This window comes from Patagioenas fasciata, chromosome 19 (assembly GCF_037038585.1).
Source record: "Patagioenas fasciata isolate bPatFas1 chromosome 19, bPatFas1.hap1, whole genome shotgun sequence".
In the NCBI taxonomy this organism is placed as follows: Eukaryota; Metazoa; Chordata; class Aves; order Columbiformes; family Columbidae; genus Patagioenas; species Patagioenas fasciata.
In genome coordinates, this window is record NC_092538.1 from 13236507 (window position 1) to 13261132 (window position 24626).

Consider the following 24626-nt stretch of genomic DNA (forward strand, 5'->3'; position numbering starts at 1 on the left):
GAATAACCACATCTACCTGAGACCAGGTGCTGCAGTCATCTGCTGAACTCATCTTCACTCTCTTTATCCTTTTAGTCTTATTCTTTTCCTTTGTTTGCAAATACAATTCCTACAGAAAGCACCCGAACAATGAAGCACCTGGCTGACAAATTCCTTTGCTCCAAGTTGTTAATTCCACAGAGAGGGTAGAAAAAATATATTTAATATTTTTCTCCCAGAATTTATCATAGAACGAGAAGGGCTTGAAGCTCTGAATGCTCACTAAATTCTTGAAATATTTTTAATATTCTTTCTGATTTCCCTGTCACACGGCTCATTTTTCTGCTCTTACAAAGTGTGAAGGAAGAAGCCGGTGAACCATGAATCCTTGGGGGCGTGACTGCGCGGATCGCCCAACGCAGACAACATTACTAATGGCATGAATAAATCAGAACCCGTCAATAACCCCAAGGTGGAATTTCCTGCCCCGTTTAAATGCTAAATCTTCCTTCGACATTCCAGTGCTGTATTTCAAGTCCTGGAGGTAACACATGGTTTGAGGTGGCAGGGATGCCACAGTCACGCTCAGGAGCCCACGCAGCAGTGACAGACCCTGCACTGATCCGAAGCCGGGGTGGAACCCTGCAGCAGCAGGGGACGCGCAGCCGCCCAGGCAGCTCAGCGGATCCCCTCGCAACCCGGCTCCAGCGCAGCCGCAGCCTGCGAACCTCCGCGCAGGAGCCCACCAGCGCGCCCACCAGCGTTCCGACCGCACTCCCACCAGCGTTCTGACCGCACACGCACCAGTGCTCCCACCAGCGTTCCGACCGCGCTCCCACCAGCGCGCCCACCAGCGTTCTGACCGCACACGCACCAGTGCTCCCACCAGCGCGCCCACCAGTGCTCCCACCAGCGTTCCGACCGCACTCCCACCAGCGTTCTGACCGCACACGCACCAGTGCTCCCACCAGCGCGCCCACCAGTGCTCCCACCAGCGTTCCGACCGCGCTCCCACCAGCGCGCCCACCAGCGTTCTGACCGCACACGCACCAGTGCTCCCACCAGCGCGCCCACCAGTGCTCCCACCAGCGTTCCGACCGCGCTCCCACCACAGCTCCCAGAGCTGCAGCCGGAGCCACGGGAAGCACCTGCAGCCCTCGGCACAGAAAGGGGAGGCAAGGAGAGGCTGAGAACAAGCTGCCCTTGTTCCCCTGGGAGTATTTCCAGGATTAATCTCTGCAGAGACAAGAGTTCTGAAATATTTATATGAAGAATTTCATGCTTTGGTGTAAATCCCAGTGTAAGCCCTAGAAGAGCGATAGGGTTTTTTCCTCTTCCTTTTCTCTCCTTGGCTCTGTCTCTCCACACACATAAAAATAAACTGATAATATCCAGCTAGGTTGAATAAATTCAGAGCTATTGAGCTGTAGAATTACAATTGCCCAGAGAAATGCACAGAAAGCAGCATCTTTCCTTCCTACAATGCAGGGGTGAGTAATGGAGCATAAATGTGTGAACTGAGCTCCTGCACCCTCCTGACTGACACGAACACACATAGCGGGAAGACGCCAGCTCAGTCTGAGGTCAGACATGGTATGTGTTAGAGCTGAGCAAGCAGCAGATAATCATCACCACGGGGGAAAAAACAACGCTAACATCGTACCACCGAGCTATTAAATAGCATAAAGAAATCAAATGTAATTGTGAGAGGTACAAGCACTATATAATTCATAACATCAAGTGCCAAACTTCCGAGAGCTGCAGGACTGCCAGGCTCCCTCCAAAGATGAGACATCGTCCAGCCCACAAAGGGCGAAGCACAGCGAGGCCCTGGCGTCTGTGATTAACGGGTGATCGAACACAAGAGCTGCCATCGAGCTGCTGCTCCACAGAAACGAAGGTGGGAGACTCTGACGCTCACAATTCCAAGCCTACTCCAGTACGAAAACAGCCTGCTAATAGTCATCTTCAATTTTAAAAGAAGTTCAAGCTTCCATCATTGTGCTGACGTTTTCAATGAGCTGCGGTGCCTTCGACAACCCCAGGGGCAGTGTGCCTGAGGACAACCCGTGCAGAGGGTTAATCAAAGCTTCTCCAGCCACACCAATCTGCCAATTTGCCGGAGATCCAGAGTTAAGTGGGCAAGGGAAGGGTCACCTTAGACATCATCATTATTTTTCCTGCTGACGGTGCAGCATGGCTGCTGACGAGAGGGCTTGCTTGGAAACACGGGGAATTTCAGGTAAGAAGGGAAGAGACCCCTAAAAACTGCTCCTTTCATTTTGCACAAGCCACTCTTCCTACCAAACTTCTCTGCCCGCCCCCCCTCGCTCCTGCCCAGAGCCCCCAGCCTGCAGGGCCCAGCGCACAGCAGCTCCCTCCCAGCTCCTCCCTGCTCCTGCAGGGAGCACCGGCCGAGCCATCCTGACGGTTCGGGTGGTGTTCGTGCCGGGCAAACATCACAAACAGGCCGTGCCTGCAAAAGCTTCCTGCTCTCAATGAGCAGGCAAAGGTATTTACCATATTATTGTTTGCTATAAATTTAGCAGAAATGTCTTTTCATAAAGGGCCTTTCTCCATCCACAGAAAGGGAAAATAAAAAGCGTTCCCATAAGCACCATCACACAGCACAATCCCGTGCTGCCTTTTCCAGCACCCTCAGCTTTTGCCCTCTCCTGGCAGCCGCACCCAGCTTGCCGAACACAGGCCTTGTGCTTGGCAGGACGGGGAAGGCAGGGGGGTCCCAGCCCTCGCAGCCCCAGCACGGCGAGGCTGGACGTCCCTGCCCGGGACAAGGACACTGCACCCCAGCTCCAGGCACTGGGTGCAGCAGACAGCTGTGGGTGTCCTTCCCCAGAGCCCAGGGTCCCGCTGCACACCGGCAATAAGAACCGGAGCAAACGGGACTGACAACGTAGACAGAGACTACAAATCATTTTAGCATGCAACAGTGACTCACAAAAATTTAAACATGCCAAAGCATCTTATATTTCTGCCTCAACTTCACCACTTTGGAAGAAAAAAGCTTGGATGTTTCCCAAATCACAGTCCAGACTAGAAGCTTGTCATTAAGTTTCTAGCAGGACTGGTTATTTCGGTCTGACTAACGGATGTGTTGCAAGGGCAAAATACATGAGCAGGATGGGACCATCCACCAGATGGTGACCAGCACACGAGAGCTGCCCTTACAGCAGTTAATTGTCATTTTAAACAGCTTTGAGCTGCTCTCAGACTTCCTCTGACCTCCCTATCTAAGTAATGATTTTATTTTTTCTTTTTGCATTAAGTTTTTCCTAGAAAGCATCTGCTTGCTTTTCCTGTTGCTTATACCCTACAAAGACACAGCATCCCGTTCCAGACCCCACACTGACCTCTGCCTCCTCACTGCAGCCTCCCCAGGCTGAGCCCCAGCCAGCCGGGTAACTGCTGACCACGCTGCGGGTCCCCCGGACACCGACGCTGAGCAGAGGGATCGCGGCTGCAACGCGGGCAGCCGAGCTGCAGCGACCGGGGCACAGCTGTACCGGGAAGTACCGGAGTGGCTGTGATTTACATGGCGCAGTTCCTGCTCTGTCGCTTTCCTCAGCCCGAATACTACGTAACAACCTAAGATGATGAAGATAAACAGTACGGTTGTTTCCCCTCACTACAAAGTTGCAGTTCTAGTGTCATAAATTGTGAACCCTATAGGGACAGAGTGAGCCTGATTTTCCAAGAATTACTCTTGGGCTTTGTAAAAGCCACATGCTGCAATACATTTAATATAATATCATTTTTATAACATAGCACCGTGAGACCTACAGCACTTAGCAATAAACCGTAAGCGCTGATTCGCCTTTGCCAGAGTTGTTCCCGTAATAACATTTAAAGTACATACTCAATAAAGCCTTTTCTTCACTATACATTGATTTGTATGATCTCAGAAGAAACCTTCCTGGCTTCTTGTGTCAGCAGCATAGCACCGAGAGACCCCGGAACACGTGCACGTTCTCGCCTCTGTTCACCCTGCCGGCGTCCTCCGAGCTTTCGGGAACGGCGCTACGAGACCTCCCCAGCCACCCCCACTCCTCCGCCGCCCACCTCCGCACGGGGACAGGCCAGCTCCTTCCCTTCAGTAGTGCCGGGCACGACAGAAACCCCTGCACCCACCGGGACAGCTGAACCCGACATTTTACATAAAAGGTTGGTGGAAAGCAACGTAATAAAAGGATGGAATAACCCAGTTCCTTGAAACGCGATTAAGACAGAGGACCTGATTTCTGCCTGTTGCAGGGTGTCTTGACCAAACCTCTGGGACACGTGTTCATCTCTCAGATCAATGCCTGTTATTAGCCTGCACGGTCGGCTTTGTTCTCCTACTCAGGAGGGACATCTGATGTGCCCTGACAGCTTCATCCGTATTTAGAAGTGACTACTGGCAGACAGATGCATTTCGGGTTACTGCAATTTCACCTAGCTTGTCAGCTGCTGAAAACGGATTCACAAATACCTACTAATAACCTAAACCGGTGGAAGAAATCACAGCCTTAGGAGAAAAATAGGCAGATCACGGTTTCATGGGTTCTCCAGGAAATTTTTCCTTCACAATTTGAAACTTAGGAAATTTCTACAGAATGTGCAGCAGCTCAGGACACATGGAAACAAGATGGTCCGAGTGGTTAATTATGGATGTAAGAACTTGACCTGACTGTACCAGCTCATGACCCAGCCTTTCTTTTTCAGCACCGCAGCTCCGGTTCCCTCCTGTGACGGGTTCCTCGGTCACAGAAAGCAGCTCTGCCTTCTGTGGAACAGAGACATCCAAGAGACACCGCTGTACACCTGCGCCAGACGCCTTAGAACAGATAGTGCAGTCTGAGCAGGGAGCCAAAACCACCTTCTTCCTGACCCCACGTTAACCTTCTGACTGATCCTGCAGTTATTGTCTGCGTTGTTTGTGCGTTGCGGTTGGTTTTTTTCCCCCCTCTTATTACTATTATTGGAATAAAGGTGCTTACGGATACTCATATCTCACATTTTCTGTTTGCTTTTACAAAACAGAGCTTTACATGACTCACTCAGAATCCAGTTCATCAATGAGCAGCACGTGAAGTTTCCTTACTTCAAATTCTCTAAATCTGCCAGCCATAGCCTGACCTCTGACAACATGGCTTCTCCTGATTCCCCTCGCTAATAACGGGGTCTACAGTGGCCAGAAGGAACCCGAGTTCTGACTCCAGACACCCCAGTGCCCTGAGAGCAGCCTGGCCAGGAGAGCCCAACCGCATCGTGACTCGGCGACAAACCAGCGAACAGCCCGCGTGGCGACCCGGCGACAAACCAGCGAACAGCCCGCGTGGCGACCCGGCGACAAACCAGCGAACTGCCCGCGTGGCGACCCGGCGACAAACCAGCGAACTGCCCGCGTGGCGACCCGGCGACAAACCAGCGAACTGCCCGCGTGGCGACCCGGCGACAAACCAGCGAACTGCCCGCGTGGCGACCCGGCGACAAACCAGCGAACAGCCCGCGTGGCGACCCGGCGACAAACCAGCGAACTGCCCGCGTGGCGACCCGGCGACAAACCAGCGAACTGCCCGCGTGGCGACCCGGCGACAAACCAGCGAACTGCCCGCGTGGCGACCCGGCGACAAACCAGCGAACTGCCCGCGTGGCGACCCGGCGACAAACGGCCTGTGCTGCAGAGGACGTCTCCTGGAAGCGGGGAGAATCAAATCCTTAGAGAGTATTTCCATGTGTGCCTTCTCAATGGAAACAGCTGCATAGTAAGAAAAAAAATCAATGGCTTCTGAAAAAAATCCATAAATCTGCTACAGTATGTCACCATCTTCTTTATAGTAATGGTCAATACTGAATATTAATTGAAAATCAATGGTACCAATAATACTTCAACAGCTCAAAGTTTTCTTGTATCACCTGTGTGATGCTTTCTCCAATATAATCTCAAACACTTTGTTTTTTGGCTATAATTACAAGCACTCTCATGTGCCCTCTGAAACCCGGTCACAGCCCGCTCCCCAGACCTGCCAGGAGATGCATCATCACGACCACAGCTCTGCACAGAAACTCCTCACGCAGCCCCACGAGCCGCACAGCCACGGGAGATGAGCAATGAGCCATTCAAAATACAGAGGGACTGGTTTTGTCCCATTAATGGGTACGAATGCTGCAGTTTAATTTAGGGAAATTATATCCTTAGTACCTTTCCAGAAGCACAGCTCTGAATGACAAGCATCTTGATTTTGTAGAACAATATCTGAAAAAGAGTGGCACAGAAATGCTGTCTCTAGCATGTCCATGGGGCCACTTCACTGCCTATCGGGGCAAACATCCCGGGGTGCTAAGCAGATTACATTTATAATAATTATGTTAGAATTGCAGTGATGGATTCTGACAGCTGTAACTTCTGCAGGGTTATGACTGGAATGCAAAATTGTGTATTATCTGATCAGACTTGCAGTTTGCTTCTAGGACTTCAGTTTCCTTCAGCAAGACCCAGAAAATCTGAAATCAGCATCAGCAGCGGCACAACCCCTGCAGACTGATGGCAAAAACAACGGACCCACGCCAATTAACCTCAAACTCATACCCCCAATAAAGAGGGCATTAAGTGCAGTTTGATATGAACTCTGGTAGTACGAGAGAGCAAATTCATCACATCATACTGAAGAGATGTGTCTTGCTTTTTTGAAGTAATACATTTATTTCCATTTCCTGACCCCTTGTCCAGCTCCATTCTCCTCTGCCCTTTTCTGTTTTAATGATCCCTTTGACACAATGAGCGCTACGCAAATATTCTCTCAGCTGTGTTTAAATAGGGTCTTTGTACACTGATCATCTAAGGAACTGCAGACGGAATGACAAGTGGAGCCGTTTTTGTATCTCGTGCCACAGGCACGAACTGGCGACGCAGAGCCCCCCACCCCGACGGCTGACGGCGCGAACGCTGGGCACGCAGACAGCAAAGGGCTAACTACAGGTACCACACCGACTCACCCAAAACTGCAGCTCCCGCAGAGCACAGGGCGCCCCGGCCTCGCTCGCGCATGGCGGAGCCACCGCTGCCCAGCAGCAGCCAGAGGTGAACACGCTCGGCCAGGCCAGGGCGGCCCACGCGCTCGGCCAGGCCATCGCACATCGGGTGGTTTGGGATATTTCACCCGTCAGGAACCCGCCTGCTGGGAGGCCTGAGGACGGACACACGGACAATCTCTGCCCGAGGACGGACACACGGACAATCTCTGCCCAGAGCAAACCGCTGCCGGTGCCACCGGGAGGGACGGGGCCAAACCTCCCGGGTGGGCTGTGGAATGGGTCGGGTTCTCCCCAGGACAGTGAAGCCAGCTCCTCCGCAGAAAATCCTTTACACATATTATTCAGGATGATATTTGTGTTAATCTAGAATTTGTAGGTCAACGACTTTAAAAACCTTTAGGCTATAATTAAGTGCCTGAAATTCACATGAGAATCAACATGGAAATTAAAACCAATTACACTGCAAAATAACACTTACTGTGCCCTTCTGCAGCACTAAAAATCATGTCTTGAAAGAATTAATTCTCATTACCAGGGACTGAAAAAATACGATAGGATCCTTTCTGCACAGCACTTTAAAGCTTGCAAGTGGCTACTGAAATATGGGCCATAGAATATTTTCAGCCATATAACTTCTGTAACTTGAGATGTCACAATTTGGCAAATAGCCTCTCTATTTTCCTATAGCCTAGCAGACATTTTTAGACCATTCTGTAGGTTCACCTGGAAAGGTCGCTATTCCGGTCATGGTTGTCTTCCGACACCGGGCAGCCGGCCCGTGCAGCCCCCAGGCAGCCGCGCTCGCACCCGCCCTGCCCAGCAGCCACGGCCCGCCCTGCGGCACCGGGACAGCTCGGGAACCCCCTCCGTCACACTCGAGTTCTTCCTGTGTATAACACACATACCCAATACTAAGTCTTATTTTAAACTATTTGTACTACACCTGTCCATGAATTTAGCAAATAAAAACTGTGTTTATTTGTATCACCTCCTTTCATTAAGGATGTTGTCTTAACAAGGCTTCTAACCATATATTTAAATTTAATGTGATTAGTCCCACTGAATTTAATAGGCTATGAAGTTAGGTGCGTGTCTGGCAGAACCCAGGAAAATATTCACATAGGGCATCTTGTTATTTCTACTGTCATATTTGGGTAAAAAAAACAGGAACAGAAAACAAAGTGCACTGAAAGGGCCTCTTCTTTTAAGTGCTGTCAAACATGTATTAAAGCTTCAAGGCACCAACCCCTAATCTGTGCCATTTTTTAATTCAAATTGCTTCCTAGCAAGTCAAGTCTGCAACAGACTGATTCAGCAAGAGAGAAAGGGAGGAGACTTGTTAAATAAAGCATCTGTGATGGTACCTACCTTGCAAATACTCACCAGTTGCAGTCGCACTCCTGATCTGAGGACTAGCGTACAACATGTTTTGATTTACACGATGGCATCCTAAAAGCAGCTGACGCAACTTTACGTGTTTTTGCTACAAGCTGCGGGAAGGCACAGCAGAAAGAACAAGGACAACACGTGGTCTTACTGAAATTACATGTTTTCTGTTGGGACTGCAGAGTATGCAAGAGGAGGTGTCCCGTTACCCACGGGGCCAAGGTAGAACCCACTGTGCTGCATCAGGCAGTTTCAGTTCACTGCAGCAGGTGGTGGTAACTTCATCCACAACCAGCAATATACATCTGCCTTTGTCTCCAGCCTCTCGATGAGATATGGCAAGCATTTTTTTTAAATGCTGTATTTTAAAAGATGACAAGTATTTGCTCAGCCTGTTGCTTGGACTTTTCCATTATGAATCACTGCAGCTCAGATAAATGAGGTCACTGGGTTTGAAATGCCAGGCTTCATTATCTCTCCGCACTCAAGCAGTTCGACGGGCTCCTGTGTCAGTAATTGGTTCACCTGATATTAATAACAAGCTCCCTGCCTGTAGAAACAATCTATTCATACAATGCTAATGGGAGAAAGAAGAAGAGAAATGAAAACTATATGGGCAAATAAATTTGGAGGTTATACTGTTCTTGCCTATCAAGTGCTGAAAGGCCATTTACCAAGGGTTCTGAGAAAGCAGCTCAAGAAAGCTGGTTTCTGATGTATAAGAAAGTACAAGAATCACCCTAAGTTTTATTGGTCACAAGTAGCTGGTTGCTATCGTTTTGGTGAAAAAGAAACCTCGGAGTATTCCCATGTGCATATTTTAGAATAATTATCTATAGCAAGGTGATAAACAAGTCGAGATTTGCTTTTGGGAAAGAAGCGGAGCAAGAGCAGTGAGCATTGAATGATAAACCCTAATTACAGGAAAAACACTCCGAGGATTGCCTTTCCTATGAAAAACGCAAGAAATAGAAAGCCTGTGCAGCCATCACCCTGCAGAGCTGGGAGGCGGAAGGGAAGTGAACCTGACCCCCCCGCCCCGACACTGCCAGACGGCTTGGTGTGCGGCCTCCAGGGCAAAACACGCAGTTGGTCCCTGTGCAGTCCTCACGTTCTCTTGAAGCCACCAAAAAGCTCGTGAAAGGAATTTCTGCAACAGTGAGATACATATATATATATATTTGTAAGAGCATTCAACATTGGATTAGCCCTGGTCTCCTTGGAATCAACGGAAGTCCCAACGCTAGCTTGGGTACAGAGAAAAGTTCGGCAAAAAATGAAGCCTGAAGTCTTTCAAAAAGCTGCTGTGGACAAGCAAGAGCCAGTATCTTTCAAATTAAACACTGAGTTGCTTTGTACTTTGTATTCTCTGTTTGCAGTCATATTCACCATGAGAGCCACGTGCACCAAGCAGAATCATCTAATGGTGAAGACAAATGCTTCTCTTGCACACATTAATGCATGAATCTCCTCCTCTATCAGGTAACTGACGCCGGCTCTTTCCGTACACCCCCCCAGTTACACCCAAGCATTCCAGCCTTGCAGCCATCACATGAGGACAGGAACCTGCGGGTGACAGCACCGGTGCTACGAGAAACGCATTATGTCCCAAACCCCAATGAGCTCAGGGTCAACTGCGCAGATCCCCACTGTTCCCAGTGCAAAGGAGTCGCTTGCACGAGCCCAACGCACAAACGGGACTGATGATCAGAGACCCACGGAGGCACAGGCTGCGTTTGCTGCGTGTACACGCTGCTCAGTACAATGAACCCGACGGGCCTGCAGCTGCTGTGCAAGTACCGGCGCATTCCCGCAGTCTCCCGGCTCTCAGAGCCACGTCAGGGGTCCGACAGGCGCACACACAACAGCACGGTAGAACTGTCCCCTCTCCCCACGCCAGCTGCTCAAAGCCATTAGCCTGGCAGTATTTGCATTGCACCCACTGCAAGACGGAATAGCTCAAGTCAGCCCTCTGCAAACATTTCAGCCTTAAGATTAAATACTCAGCGAAAATCTGGTGTATTAAAGAGACTGTATCAGAACATAATTTCCTATAACTTCGAGTGCTTCCTGAAACACCAATTTATCCTTTAAGGTTCAACACAAAAATTTGGGATGGAATCCAAGGCTGGTGGCTTAATCAGTAAGTAAAATACTATCCCTGCGGCTTGCCACTCCACTTGGTGAAAGGGTCTCAGACTTTCCAGCTGAAAGAAAAACAGAACGAGAAAAGCGCCTAGCAGAGTACTCACACGTTAAGAAAAGGAACAAAAAACGCTTTCTGCATGTTGTGACTTACCGAGATGAATAGCAACACCAGATAAAAATACATTTTCTGATGTAGCTCAGGGACACATACAGAAATGCTTAAAATATTTAACCGACCTAAATGCCAGGCTCCTAATATTAAAGGATTCTCTAAAGGATTTTACGCAGACCTAGTTTTCTCGGATCAGTTTATCATTTCCCATTCAGCATTTGTAAAACTCCTACAGAGCAGAGCACCGTCAACATTTGCCGATGCACGGGACCTGGTCTACCCAAGGCGCGAGTAAGAACCGCAGTGGCAACACAGAAGACGTCTGTTAGCAGAAGGCGCTAGAGAACAAATGTCTAGCAGAAGGCGCTAGAGAACAGCCTGGCAGCGCGTGTGACGCTAGGTAGCTCTGCACAAGCAGAAGGCAGCCCCGTGTTAGAGGCTGTTCACGTGGCAGAGGAGGGGATGTACAACAGTAGGCGATGGAGAACCACAGGGAAACCGCTCTGAGCGCCGGCGCCACTGGCGCTGCACGACTGCACAGCACCAGAGGGGCCCAAGCGGTGCCGCCAGCTGCAGGAGCTGTGCAGGACACCACTGAAGCCAAGCGCTGCCAGCCCACGTTGCTCCAGGGTTAACAAGTAACCTCTCTTGCTTGCACCATGGATATGGCGGGGTTTTTTCCTCAAAACCCCCCCATCTGCCCAATAACCGGACAGAATACCAACATCTAGCTCTTCTGAGCCTGCACCTACAACAAGTGCCATACTGTGGATTACATCTAGTTGGGCTATCTAGAATCATAGAATCATACATTCATAGTTTTGAATCAAGGACTATTCAAGCCGCATTTCAGATTCAACTCCAAGCTGTAACACTTAACACTTTCTGTACACAGAAATAGGAGACAACAAAGAGCAAAAAGAAACAGATTCCTGGTGCTTATTTTATTGATTCCTAACGACACTGCTGAACCAGGATCGTGTGCCACAGCCATGAAATCCAGCAGGGGCCGAGGCCCCAGAGTGAAATTGTTCTAATAGCCCGGTTCTCCAAAGCGCTGAAATCCCTGACATCACACAGCACGGGATGGCTTTACTAACATGTTCTCTCATCTAAAGCTTGGATCATTCCACACTTCCTCATCTCGAGTCCGAGAGGGCTCTGGTGCCGACACCAGCAGGGCCAGGACACTGCTCCTCAGGGCCCAGGCATCGCGGGCTGGGAAGGCAGCCAAGGACATTCGCATCTCACCACCTACAGGTCCGTGCTGCAGATGGGGCAACGGTCCTTCTTGTTCACCATAATTTGCAAGAAGACACTTGCTTTAGAGATGAATGACACGTGATCTGATTCAAATTCACAGAGACACATATTCTTGTATTGATCCAACATCTACTGCCTGCATGATTAAATACAGATTTCAGGATTTTTTCTTTTAACTTACAACACCAGCAGCAGCTGTTGAAGAGCTGTTGCAGGCAAAGTTAATGAGAGCCCCAAGACCCTCATTCAAGCACACTCTCCTTACCGTTTCAAGGCACACATGGTGACTCACGGACCGGAACAGAGCTCCAAAGCAGTACTAAACATAGCAACAGCCCTGCAGGCATCACAGGACTCAAAGTACCTGCTTGTAAGTGCTGTCTTATCTTTCCAGATGTCCATCTGCTGCCCACTGTTTCAATACTCTGCATCTTGGGCCTTTTGCTCCTCTCAAGATGACGCTCACCCTGCGGTGGAATGACATGCTCGCTGGTAGAGGCACTTCAGAGCTACATGGATGCCACGTAACTGTTTCCTTTTATTCATGGTCACAATACTAAGACAAGAGGTATTTGAATTCATATAAACGCAGATGGTAAGTTGCCCGACTCCTAATTCGGAGCTCTGCATGTATATCTATGGCTCAGCAGAAATGCAGCCAGGCCTTATTGATAATTATCTATAGTGTTTAAAACCTTTAGTCTTTCTAGCCAGAAAGACTTACCAAGGTGCTGCAATTGCACCAGGACCATGGTGTTTCAGCCATTATTCAGGTATCACCCACTGTTTCCAGACAGTTTTCACGTGGAGAACTCACTCAACTGCAGCAAAATGGAAAAGTGACTTAAAGAGAGCACCAGCTACTACCTTACACGAACACTGACTACGTCTGCATTACCTTCTGGACACACGACAGCCGAAACCTCACTCATGATCTGTCCCGAGAGGAGGAGATGACCTGCAAACCAGCCAGCCCAGGTGGCGGGCAGGTGTGGGAGGCTCCTCCAGAAAATGGGATGCTCACGACGACCAGAGCCAGCGGAGGAAGCCAAATACCCCACTCCTCCGCAGAAAAAAGAGAAAGTCAGCAAAGCTGAAACTGGATCAAACGTCTACAGAAAAAACTGCTACTATTAAATTCATGGAACTGGTAGAAACCACCGTCTGGTTTAACTGTGCTCCTTCACGCTCTTCATTCACGTGGAAAAACGATAAAAGCCAAAGCACCACTAGAAGTAACTGCTGATGCCCCATCCCTGCTTGAGCTTACCCATGTTTTGCTGGTAGCCATTGTTGATACCAGCACGGAGCACTATTATGAATCTCTTCAGTGTCTCCTGAAGTGACACAAAAATCTACCCTCAAAATTAACCCCAAATGATCCTCGCAAGAACTGGGGAGCATTCCTTGATTCTGAGCTTCCCTATCGTCTACCCGCTGTTTGCGGAGATAATACTCAAAGGCTTCTTCGTCTTTGAATCTTCAAAAGGAGACAGTCAAACAAAAGGACAGAGCGCTAACATCCCTGCACTCCGGCGCCAGAGAAAGGACGAAGAATGACATCAAACATGGAGCTAGGAACTTTTCTCACTTTCTCCAGAAACCTACGCGAGAATCTCTGGGCGCAGACATCCATGCAACTCAAAAACAAGAAATCCACCTTGATAAGCAAATCGAGATGGGAACGTCAGAAGAAAGTTTAGTAAGTTCCTCCATGTGCCAACAACCACTGCCAGGGAGCTTCCAAGGTGCCTTGCAACAGAGCACGCTCTGCTTTCTCAGGCACCTCACCACGTCACTGTGGTCTGCTACAGCGATATTGGACTCCGCTTGAATAAAGGTGTAAGAATCTGGCTCTAAGAGCTAATTTGGGTCCTCAGTTACCAGACTGTTCCGGTTTTACACCACTGCTGTTGAGCTGATGGCTTTGCAGAATAGGCGGCTGTATTTCCTGCCTTCCCCGTGTCAGCCTTTTTCAGTGCCAACAGTCCAGCTGAAATGAAGCTTTTGTTTGGGTTCTGTTCTCGTCCAGCTTCCAACACGAATTCACGATGAACACTTCCCTCTTTACTGCCTTTCTGAAAAACAGGTGGTTCTCCTGGGATTTGTTCTTCAGCTTCCCAGCCACTATCAGCTACTAAAACTCAAGCCCACAGTTTGATGAAAAAGAAAGTTGAATGCTATGTAGCAGTTAAGAATGAGCATGCTAATGTATTTTCTGAAATAATTGAATTTAACATTACAATCAATGGTGCTGATTGTCTCTGGGATAGGAAATTGCAAAAGGACAATTAGAATCACTTCTGCAAACAAAATCCTTTGTTATTAATTAAGTTAAAGATTAACTGTCAGTCATGTTTACTACAAGCAAGGTCAAGATTTACCCAGTAATGGTCCAATATCTGAGTTCTTAGTGTGATACAGAGCAGACAGCTTTTGGCTGACCTGCCCCGTGTGAGGCAACCCACAGCAAGCACCGCATCTTCAGCTGACGCTGGGAAAACAAGCCATCCCAATTTCGATCGCTCGGTCAATACAGCACGTATAAGTACTTATAAACTCTCTCTTAACCTTACATCTTGCAAAATGCCAGTTTGCAGGAAACAGACTACCTAACACCCATGTCTTTTTTGCTGGCTGAAGTCACAACACTGTTAGAGCTGATACTACTCAAAAAGAACCTGCAGGTGAGAGTAGGAGAAACTGAGCAAGTCAGCAGCACTTTCCACCTGAACGCTGCGTCTCCCCACCGGGCGCGAGCAGCCCCAGGCCGCCCACCCCGCTCGCGGGGCCCGCGCGAGGCAGCGAGGGGCTGGTTCGGAAGGCGCACTTTGTCAGAGCACCTGGCACCGGACTTGGTACGAACTGCCCTTCTGAGCCAGGCCTTAGCATTGCACTCCGGCTAATTAAATCAGGGAGAGAATATTAATAGCAATTCTTACTTCATAACCATTCATTTCAGACCAAAGCTTTAACTCCAGCAATTCATCTGGCTGGCAGCTTTGAACCCGCTGTTTGTCACAGCCTGGGCGCACTACGGATGTCTAACAAGCCAAGGCCCAATCCTTTCCATCTCTTTCATAGCAATGCACCTGTTGCCTACCGCAAAGTCGATTCAATATATCAGTGTTGGCGACACAGCCTGCGATTCAGCACATGGTCTGCGGGGAGGGCTGGCTGCATTCAGCAGCGTGTTCTGCCCCAGGCACCCCAGGCAGCTCAGAGCTCCAGTCTGAAAACATAACATGCGAGGCAAGAAAACCATTCCTGTTACAGGCGGCCTTTTTCCTTAATGTCTAAAATCCAAACACTTGTACTAAGTGATGCTATACCCCTTCGTTGCTCACAAGACGTAACTTGCAATATGCTATTTTTTGCCAAGACCACCATTTTGAGATAGTTAGAAGCCAGCCAACACACGGAGGCTTCAGGCTATGTGATGCCCCACTGCCCTAGCGGTGCTGTAAGAGCAAGTCCCTGCCCTGCACGGCAACACCGCACGGGCAGAAGGAGACCATCCTGCCTCTTATCCCATGTTGTTCAGCAAGCACAAGAACTGCAGGAGGCTCTTGAAGAACGAGGCACCTTGCTTGTGGTCTCGTGCCGATCCGGAGCGCAGCCTCTCCAAGGCAGCTCCCTGCCTCTCGCACCATGTTCAGCGAGCACAGGAGCTCAACGTGGCACCACTTTCTAAACCTTGCAGAATAAACTTGCATATGAGACTTCAGCCCAGACTTAAAGTCCCAGCAAGGTGTGAATTATTATCCCAGAGTGGCCATCTAAATCTCAGAATGGCACACGCTAGGCATTATGTGATGATAATACCTACATCGTAGAGCCTTCTTCCCATAATAAAAAGGACATAATGTTCAAATTAGTAGGCATAAGCCTTATTATTCTCTCAGATAGTTAGGATTTTCAATTTGTGAAACTAAATGGGTCTGGGTACGCCCCCACTAACGGGCTTCTCAGAGTGCAGGATTTCCGCTACGCCTCACGTTTCTAACTCATGCTATGGTTGGAGGAGGCACTGGTTGAATGTGCACTAACATATCTTCCGGGTCTTTGAACGAGCTTTCTGGAAAATCAAATGCAGTTGCTAGAACCATTTCTTATTCAGATGCATCTAATGATGTGCAGTGTTTCATGGGTTATACCAAAGCCAGAAGAAGAAAAGGAATGAAGAATTTCAACGGATCCAAGGATGCAAGGCATAGCTGGCTATTAGTGGAAAGAGCTACTAATTTTCTTGGGTAAATTCCAAAAGCACCATTGAACTGTCTCTGTGACAAAAGAAACCTAACAAAAACTCCCTACAAAACCATTCTCTCAGAAGAAAATGCCATGCTTTGATATAATTGTTCAAAGGCAAATACAGACTTCAGACCATCTGCAGGCTCTGCTGAGTTCAGGGAGAGAGAAAGATCAGTTCGTTCAAGGGAGGGTCAGACCCAAGGATCAGCGAGCAGCCATGTGGGAAACAGCGGACAGAAGCAACCTGCGTCCTTGAAACTTTAGAAGTCTGAATCAAAGACCACTAAAATCAATGCAAGTACCAAGGAGCTCACCGGGCTTTGCTGAGACGCCCAGTTCCATGTAGCTTCTGAATCCCAGGTTTCCGCACGCACAGCCCCATCGCTGCCTGCGCGGCCCCGAGGAGGAACGGGCGGGCACCACTGCGGGACAGAAGGCAAGGAAACTCAGTTTTATAAATATTGCAGTTTGCCACAAATATTAGTATCTGAGACAAATTCAGACACTTTCTGCTTATGCTGAGAGCAACCTCAAGTCACTGGTTAGTGGCCTGGAAAGAAAGCCATGGGAAGGACGGAGCCACCTTCGCATCCCCACCACCCTCCCGGGCAGGCTCTCCTCACTAAGCACACCCGCTGCTGGTGCAGTCCGCACTGTCTAAACTCGACCGCAAACACCAGCGTCTCCTGCTGTCGCACACACGCAAGTTTAAAATGGTCTTTGCTCTTTCTCTACAAGATGACATCCATGGGCTGATGTGTCTCAGCAGCAGCATCGGAAGCCGAGCGGTGCCCCTGAGCTGTCTCTGCCACCGCTGCACACGCGGCTCCAGGACTGCTAAACCAAGGAGGATGACGGTCAGATTCACAGGGCTTCTTGCGATTTTGTGTCCCAGGGCTTCAAAGGGTAAGAGGAAAATTGGGCTTTCAGAATCACTCAATGCCCAGCTGAGCAGAGTCAAGCCATCGTATTTTCAAGTCAATTAACGCAGCGGGAAGACAGTGAGCACTTCTGGAAAAGTGTCCCTTATTTGAACACCTCAGTGAAAACTGGGCTGTCTGAAATCAAGTCTGAACTCTAATGTGCCTCCGTTTACAAGCCCTCTACGAGTTATACTTCATGCTTAGAAAAACTGGGTTTTTTGTCATCAGTGAAATGTCACATTGCACAATGTTTGCCTAAAGTAACTGGCTGATCCAAATAGTTTTCCAAATTCTCATTTTCCAAAGACAAAGTGTCCAGAGAGTGACTGCAAGTACAGTCACAACAGCCAGGCCCTGGTAACATGCTGGGAAGGAAGAGGAAGGGGAAGGAAATTACCCCCCAACTCCTGCACAACTCAGTCCGTAGAGCTTTCTCACTTTGTCTCACCCAACAGAGACCTGCTTCAATTTGTTTCCTTCCCTAGAAACAAAGCATTTACCATTGATGAAATTCAAAGAGAATGAAACTGGCAAAAACCACAGCAACTCAGGAAACCTTGTTTCGGGAAACCCTGGCGAGCTCCTCAGCCAATGTGAACTGCAACGCAGCAGTGAAGAGGTGACAGTTCCGGAAACTTCCTTGCACTCTCAGTATCAAGAAACAAGTCTCCAGCTTGTCGGGCCGTATTGCTGACCAAGATGAATGACTCGCTATACCCTTTCTAACGGCTGTCTCTTCCACACTGACATTTTGTTAGACTACAGCAACTGACATATCCTCAGGGGCATTCTAATGATCAGTGGAATTTGTAAGCTGTGGCTGCTGAAGCTCATCCTGGTACGACTGGCAGCAGACGAGCATCAAGAAAACACGGAAAGCAAACAGAATTTCAAAACAGCAATCTCATTTTATCCTGAGGAAAAGGAGAGCTCTGGTAGTGCACAATCTCTAAACCATGCAAGATTAACGTTCAGAATCGACAGCCGAGTTATTTTTAGTTAGCACATCCAGTCTGTGGAGCCAGCTTTGCTGCATCTGTGATAACTGCGCTTCAAGAGACTCGGCCTACGATAGATTCATAGGTTACTCTCAGAACGGGGGGTTTCTTAATCGCAGTCTTGATAGTTTATCAGAAGATGAAGTGTTTGAGATGAGACAGCGTTACCTGGCCTGAAATAATGCTGGCAAGCAGGAGCACTGGAGACTACTCAACAGCAGAACAGCGACCAAAAGGTGAGGAAACGGATTAATATATCTGTACTCCTCCCATCACGCCAACCAAGCCGTGTGTTCCTGACGAGTTACTGTACTTTGTTTATAACTGAATACAGTTTCTGGGCTAAGTGGCCTCCAAGGCAAAATACAGTTACTTATAATGCCATCTGACCTGGATCCACCAATTATTAATTATTCATCCACAGTTCCCAATTTGTAGAATTAGACACAACTGATATATTTAATTACAGAATTAAAGATATTTAAACACCACACCAGCTGTTTGATTTACTGAAGTCACTGCTGCCGTCAGTGAGATTCCCAGGAATCGCATTTCTTTCAGGGATGGACTCTTTACAAAAGTGCAGTTACTTCTAAAGCATTCCTTGGGCCAGCTTTTCTAGCCACGGGCTCACTGCTGTTTTCACAGTCCTCTGCGGCCGATTTCCTGCACGATACCGCAGAAGAAAAGCCTTCAGCATGAACCAGCTTTTCCTGGGAGAAGCCCTGATTCTCCTGGGGCACCGCTGCACCAGTAACGTCGCTGATGAACAGTCAGCCTGCACCTAACCGTCTTCCAGCTCTCCAGTGAAACACCAGCCTCTGAGGCAAAACAAAACCAGTGAGAGCATCCACCACCACCAAGTCCTGTTCCCCTGGGATCCGGAAGCTTCCAAGAGCCAGCGCAGCCCTCTGCGCAGTTCTCGGTAGCAGCACTGCCGCTGCGAGTGCCCGCGGGACCGGCAGAGCCCGCCGCCTCTGCTCAACGCTGCTTGCCAGCTGCTCCGAGCCAGCACGGTCCTGCTGTGCCCTGCTCCTCCAGCCCACACACACCGCTGCGCTGCAGAGCAATCACGGGAACATCGCATGTGTTCCACACAGGCCACGCGTGAGGTTCCAAATCCCAGGCCCAACATCACAAGTGTATCATCTAAAGCCATCTTATTTAACTTGTCAGACAGTCACTCCCTTTGAACCAGACTACATTTCATCTAATTTGGTAAACTAATAATGCTAACACTTGAAAATACCAAATGCCACATAGGAAGATTTGGTATGAGTGGTAGGAAGCCCCCTGGGGCAGGGGTTCATCTTCTGACTGGCGCATGTGCTGACTAACACCATGTAGCCCCATCCTTCACTGGAGCCCCGAGGTTCTCCTGGACAAATAATACACAATAATTGTAATAAGTAAAGGTTAAACAAGACGACATGCAATGAGCAAGGGCAGTACAGGGTCCAAACTCCCTTAAAAGCCAATGGGAAGCAGGCTCCCTACATCAGTTTTTAACCGTAGGTCTTTGTGCCCAAAAGCATTTTCAAAATTGACGATAAACAGATGACATGCCTAGCTCCCGACCGACTGCTCTCAGAATCCGGTGTCTCCCTCATTAGGAGGCCTGGAAATTCCCACTGGTTACCCATCCGCACCTTAAACCAAGCATACAGCTTTGGAGAGCTGGCCCCACATGCTTTAAGTCTCAGAAAACTGCAGCCCAGTGGTTCTTTGGAATGTCACTCCTCTAGCAATAAAGTTAGCAGCTGAATCAATACTGAGCTGACATCGGGAGCTGTCTTAAACCTGAACTATGGATTTATTGCACAGAGTTCATGATAGATAGAGTGCAACTTCTACAGACAGGCATCTTTGGCCTGTATCCATCTACGCTGAAAGCCAGGAAAATTCCAGTTGCTTTCAGAGTTCTCAATTATTCTCTGTATAGCGCACAGAAAAACAGGGATCTGCAGCCTACCAAAATACTGCTGAATGCTTACCCACAAGGCACATCACGCCTTGCTCCCATTCTCCCCTTTGGGCAGGAAGAGAGCCATGGAAAAACAAAGAGCCTTCCCCAAACCTACTCAGCCTTCCTGGAACAAAGCCGAGAACAGAAGAGGAAACCAGGCAATGTTGCCTCTTCACCTCCACGTCAGGAAAACCAGAAGAATGCTGGCTGAATTGCTGTTTAGATACTCAGACTTGACATTCACACACCCTCTCTGTCATTTAAAGTGCAACAGCCCATGTCTAGAACATTATTCCACAGTAGAACAGAGTCCTTGGTGGGGTAAGAAAACAGTAACACCCTTAGCTGACACCACCACAAGGAGAACGAGAATACAGTAAGGGTGATATGAGAGCCAGGAACATCAAGAAAGCAGCTTCTTAACAGCATATGATTCAACTTTTTTCAGCAGCCTCCTCTTTCAACGGACTTCACTCCATGAGCTGGGGCCCACTAAGACACCAAGAAACTGCAGCTTCATGCTGCTTGTTCAGCATTCTTAAACTTGTTAATCCCATGCAGGCCAAGTTCCCAAAAAACCTGGAAAAAGTCAGGCCGGGATAGCTCCAAGAGTACCATCGCCCCACCAATGATGACATTACAAAATAGTGGTGCCATCTGGTTGCAGGGCTTTATCAGGTAAAGCTCTTTGCTGCATTGGGAAAAGAACAAAGCACCTGTCCCACTACATTGTTAAAAGCAAGGAAGCCACCGTATTATGTTTCCTTCATCTGCAAACACCATTTTTATGTTAGAAAAAGCAGCATTTCTACAGAGCCTTTTCTCTGTGCACTGTAACATAGCTGGAGCAGCACTTTAAAGTAGCAGCTTGGATGAGTTTCATTTTGGCATCTTCAGCCACATTACAGATGTAGCGAAATGCATGCTGATTAAGGACTGGAAAGAGGACAACTTCAACACTCACCGACAGCAGAAAACATGACGGGCCCTTATTTCTCACTGCTGAAACCTGCTTGCAGTCTTCTCATTTACCTTCAGCTGCTTTGGAGGTTCCTCTAGAGTCCTGGTACAGACCGCGGGTTTGGAACGCAGCTGTAGGCAGCAAAGCACAAGGGCACAGCATGGAGTTTCACTTAGCAGGGCACCACCAGTACCACTCCAGGTAACGACTGTGAAAAACAAACAAACGAACAGAAACCTCGCTTGTGTTTTGTTCTGCTAACAAAATTAGCAAATATACATTTTTTTTCCTAGAGAAAGACTTCTTGATACCATCAAACAAATACCTAGGCATAGGGAAGAGTCACCTAGGACAGCCACGTGTCTAACAAGCCCAAAGCAATCCTTCCTGGTTAGAAAGCTAAACGTGAAATCAATTCTGAGCAAATTCAGTGCTCAGAAGTGCTATTCAGAGGATTCCAAAATGTGCATTGGTCAAAATAAAAACTATTCCATTATCTCTTGCACTACTCTATTTGTTTAGATCTTATCAGCTGATGTATGGTCTCGTTTAATTCTTTGAGGTGTATTTAAGGGAAACACTACTAAGACTCTCACATTTAATAGGCAAATAAACCATACGGTAGTATGTTAAAGATTTTAATGAGAGTTTGCATACTTCCTTGCAGCTATTTCTTAACAGTTAACATTTGAGCAATGTTTGTGTGTGTGAATTTAAAGAGTACCTGAATTATACTCTGGAGATAAATGTGGTTTAGTGCTCAAAACTGAGCAGATCGGTACAGAAGTATGTCTCTTAGATCTGCGAGGTCCAGAGAAATTAGACAATATATACTAACACTTCAGTGAAGAAACCACTAGAAAAGTCCGTAGTACTGTCTAAAGTCCACTGTAGAGCACAGCAGTTAGTCTGTTAGATATGATTTCTGCTAAAACCTTGACAGCAGCAGCAAAGCTCACGCAGATTAAAAACACGAGCCTCTGTCACTAGAACCAACAGCAAAGCGTCTCGGGACGCACAGCTCGGCCCGTCCAGAGAGCCGTCTGTCTGCCGAGCGACCTGAGCAGGGGTTCAGCGCTGGTGTTGGGCAGAGAGCCGTCTGTCTGCCGAGCGACCTGAGCAGGGGTTCAGCGCTGGTGTTGGGCAGAGAGCCGTCTGTCTGCCGAGCGACCTGAGCAGGGGTTCAGCGCTGGTGTTGGGCAGAGAGCCGTCTGTCTGCCGAGCGACCTGAGCAGGGGTTCAGCGCTGGTGTTGGGCAGAGAGCCGTCTGTCTGCCGAGCGACCTGAGCAGGGGTTCAGCGCTGGTGTTGGGCAGAGAGCCGTCTGTCTGCCGAGCGACCTGAGCAGGGGTTCAGCGCTGGTGTTGGGCAGAGAGCCGTCTGTCTGCCGAGCGACCTGAGCAGGGGTTCAGCGCTGGTGTTGGGCAGAGAGCCGTCTGTCTGCCGAGCCACCTGAGCAGGGGTTCAGCGCTGGTGTTGGGCAGAGAGCCGTCTGTCTGCCGAGCGACCTGAGCAGGGGTTCAGCGCTGGTGTTGGGCAGAGAGCCGTCTGTCTGCCGAGCGACCTGAGCAGGGGTTCAGCGCTGGTGTTGGGCAGAGAGCCGTCTGTCTGCCGAGCGACCTGAGCAGGGGTTCAGCGCTGGTGTTGGGCAGAGAGCCGTCTGTCTGCCGAGCGACCTGAGCAGGTGTTCAGCGCTGGTGTTCAGCACTGGTGCCATCACACTCACCGCCTTCAGGTGAGCCAGCTCACCCCTCTGCACCACCCTGCTCACCTCGTTCTCCAGACCTGGTGGCAAAGCCACTCCACCTCCATCCTCTGCCACGCTCAGCTCCACAGTGCCGCCCTCTCCCCGTCAGGTTCCACCTCCGGACACGAATTTCTCACCTTACCCACCAGCCTGGGGCGGCGGGCCCGCCCAAGCCTCCCCGGGCCCTTCCTCTCCGCCCAGGACCCCCCGGGCCCTTCCTCTCCGCCCAGGACCCCCTGGGCGGGGCCGCCCCGGCCCCGCGGCTGCTCGGTGCCCGCCCGCAGGTGCGAGCAGCTCCAGGGACGGGTGCTGGTAGACGCCGGCCACCATCCAGGACGAAGATCCGCACCCAAGACACCTGCTCTCTTAATATCCTCTTAGCCTTTCACGTCTCGGCCAGCTTGCTTTCCAGATACAATTGTGTACTTCGTTTGCTTTTCATTTCCAGCTCTTTTTCCATGCAAATGCTTGTAAAGCCTCCTGTAGAGAATGAGCTTAACTGCATACTCTGTCTTTTTGCCTCTGGGGGAGTAAGTGACAGCACTCTCCTGAGCTCAGCATCAAGGGCAACATGAAATACTTCAGGACACAGGAAAAACCCCACGAGGCTCACTTCCAAGCAGCTTTAAACGACCAAGTTCCAGGAAAAAAAGGTATTTTTACCAATTTAACGTCCCAGTCAAGGTTTTCTTACACTAGAAAAGACGCGACATAGCTACAATAACTACAGTTTTGTTGTGAAGCTCAGGGGCTGCAGTCAGCCACACGGAGCTCGGTGGCGACCTGGGGAGTCCTGCCATTGCCGCCCTGGCTCCAGGTTCCCCCTGGGCTCACTCACAGGGAAGCGGCTCCGCTGCCCGAGGGATCGCACACTTACATCCTTGCCCTCGCTTTATAAATATGGTAACAGTTCTGCTTGCTACCTAAATGTCTGAATATTGTGGAATATCTGTTTCAAAACTTGTCTAAATGATATAGGAGCAGAATTTTGGGGCAAGTAGCAGCAGCTCTTAGTATGGTATGGCTACACGATTCTCAATTAATTGAGTGTAAATGTTTAATTACATTAGGGATAGCCACAAGAACTCCTTAGGCCTATGAAGGCAGCCAAAGGCAATTTAGCACCTGGCTCACAATAGGGTACGAAATGGAACGAGACATCTGTGCATAATAAAACACGCAAAACTAAGAATGTTGGATGTCCAATTCACTTTGTGATTATTGACTAAGGCCTAAGCCCTACATTAAAATGAAGTATCTTTTTTGATGGGACTTCTAAATTCAATTACTCTTTCTTATTTATTTTCATTTAGACAGTCAAACTTTATGCAGTCAATCTTAATGCATTGCCAGAGGCCTTATAATTTAACCAGGGAAACAATTTGACTACTGCAGAGGAAGTACTGGCTGCAGCTGACTTTGCTGGCCAAGAAACCCCATCATCAATGGCTGTTAATGGTGAATTTCCTTACTGTGCCATAAAGGAAAGGGAAAGATTGCCAGTACGAAGCGGTAATGGGGGCCAAAGAAAATGTGTTACGTTTTGCATCCCGCAGAAAGCACGAACTCTGACCTCACCAGCACTTGGCTCCCGGAGCACAGCGCTGAGCGTTTCTCCGTCTCCCTGTCCGCACCGGCGGCAGAGCCCGGCGCGGCAGAGCCCCCCGGCGCGGGAGGAGCGGGGATGGCGAGTGCCGAAGAGCAGACAGAGGTGCTGGCTTCTGCTTTCGGGACCAGCTGTACGGGCAGGGGCTTGCGCACTGCGGCCAGTGCTGGGCCTTGTTTCCCCATGCTTTCCACAGCAGTTTCTACTTTTCTGCCTTTGGAAATCTGTATAAATTTTGTAATGACAAAA

The 24626-nt window shown here is 49.1% G+C and overlaps 1 protein-coding gene across 5 annotated transcripts in view; it reads right to left on the reverse strand.

Moving 5' to 3' along the window:
• LOC136110033 (uncharacterized) overlaps window positions 1-24626 on the reverse strand; it is a 158347-nt gene that overhangs the window by 116593 nt on the left and 17128 nt on the right. For all 5 annotated transcript variants that reach the window (XR_011741962.1, XR_011741960.1, XR_011741961.1 and 2 more), the window contains exon 2: window positions 21029-21233. The gene's annotated coding sequence lies outside the window, so the exon portion shown is untranslated. The remainder of the gene's footprint in view (window positions 1-21028; window positions 21234-24626) is intronic.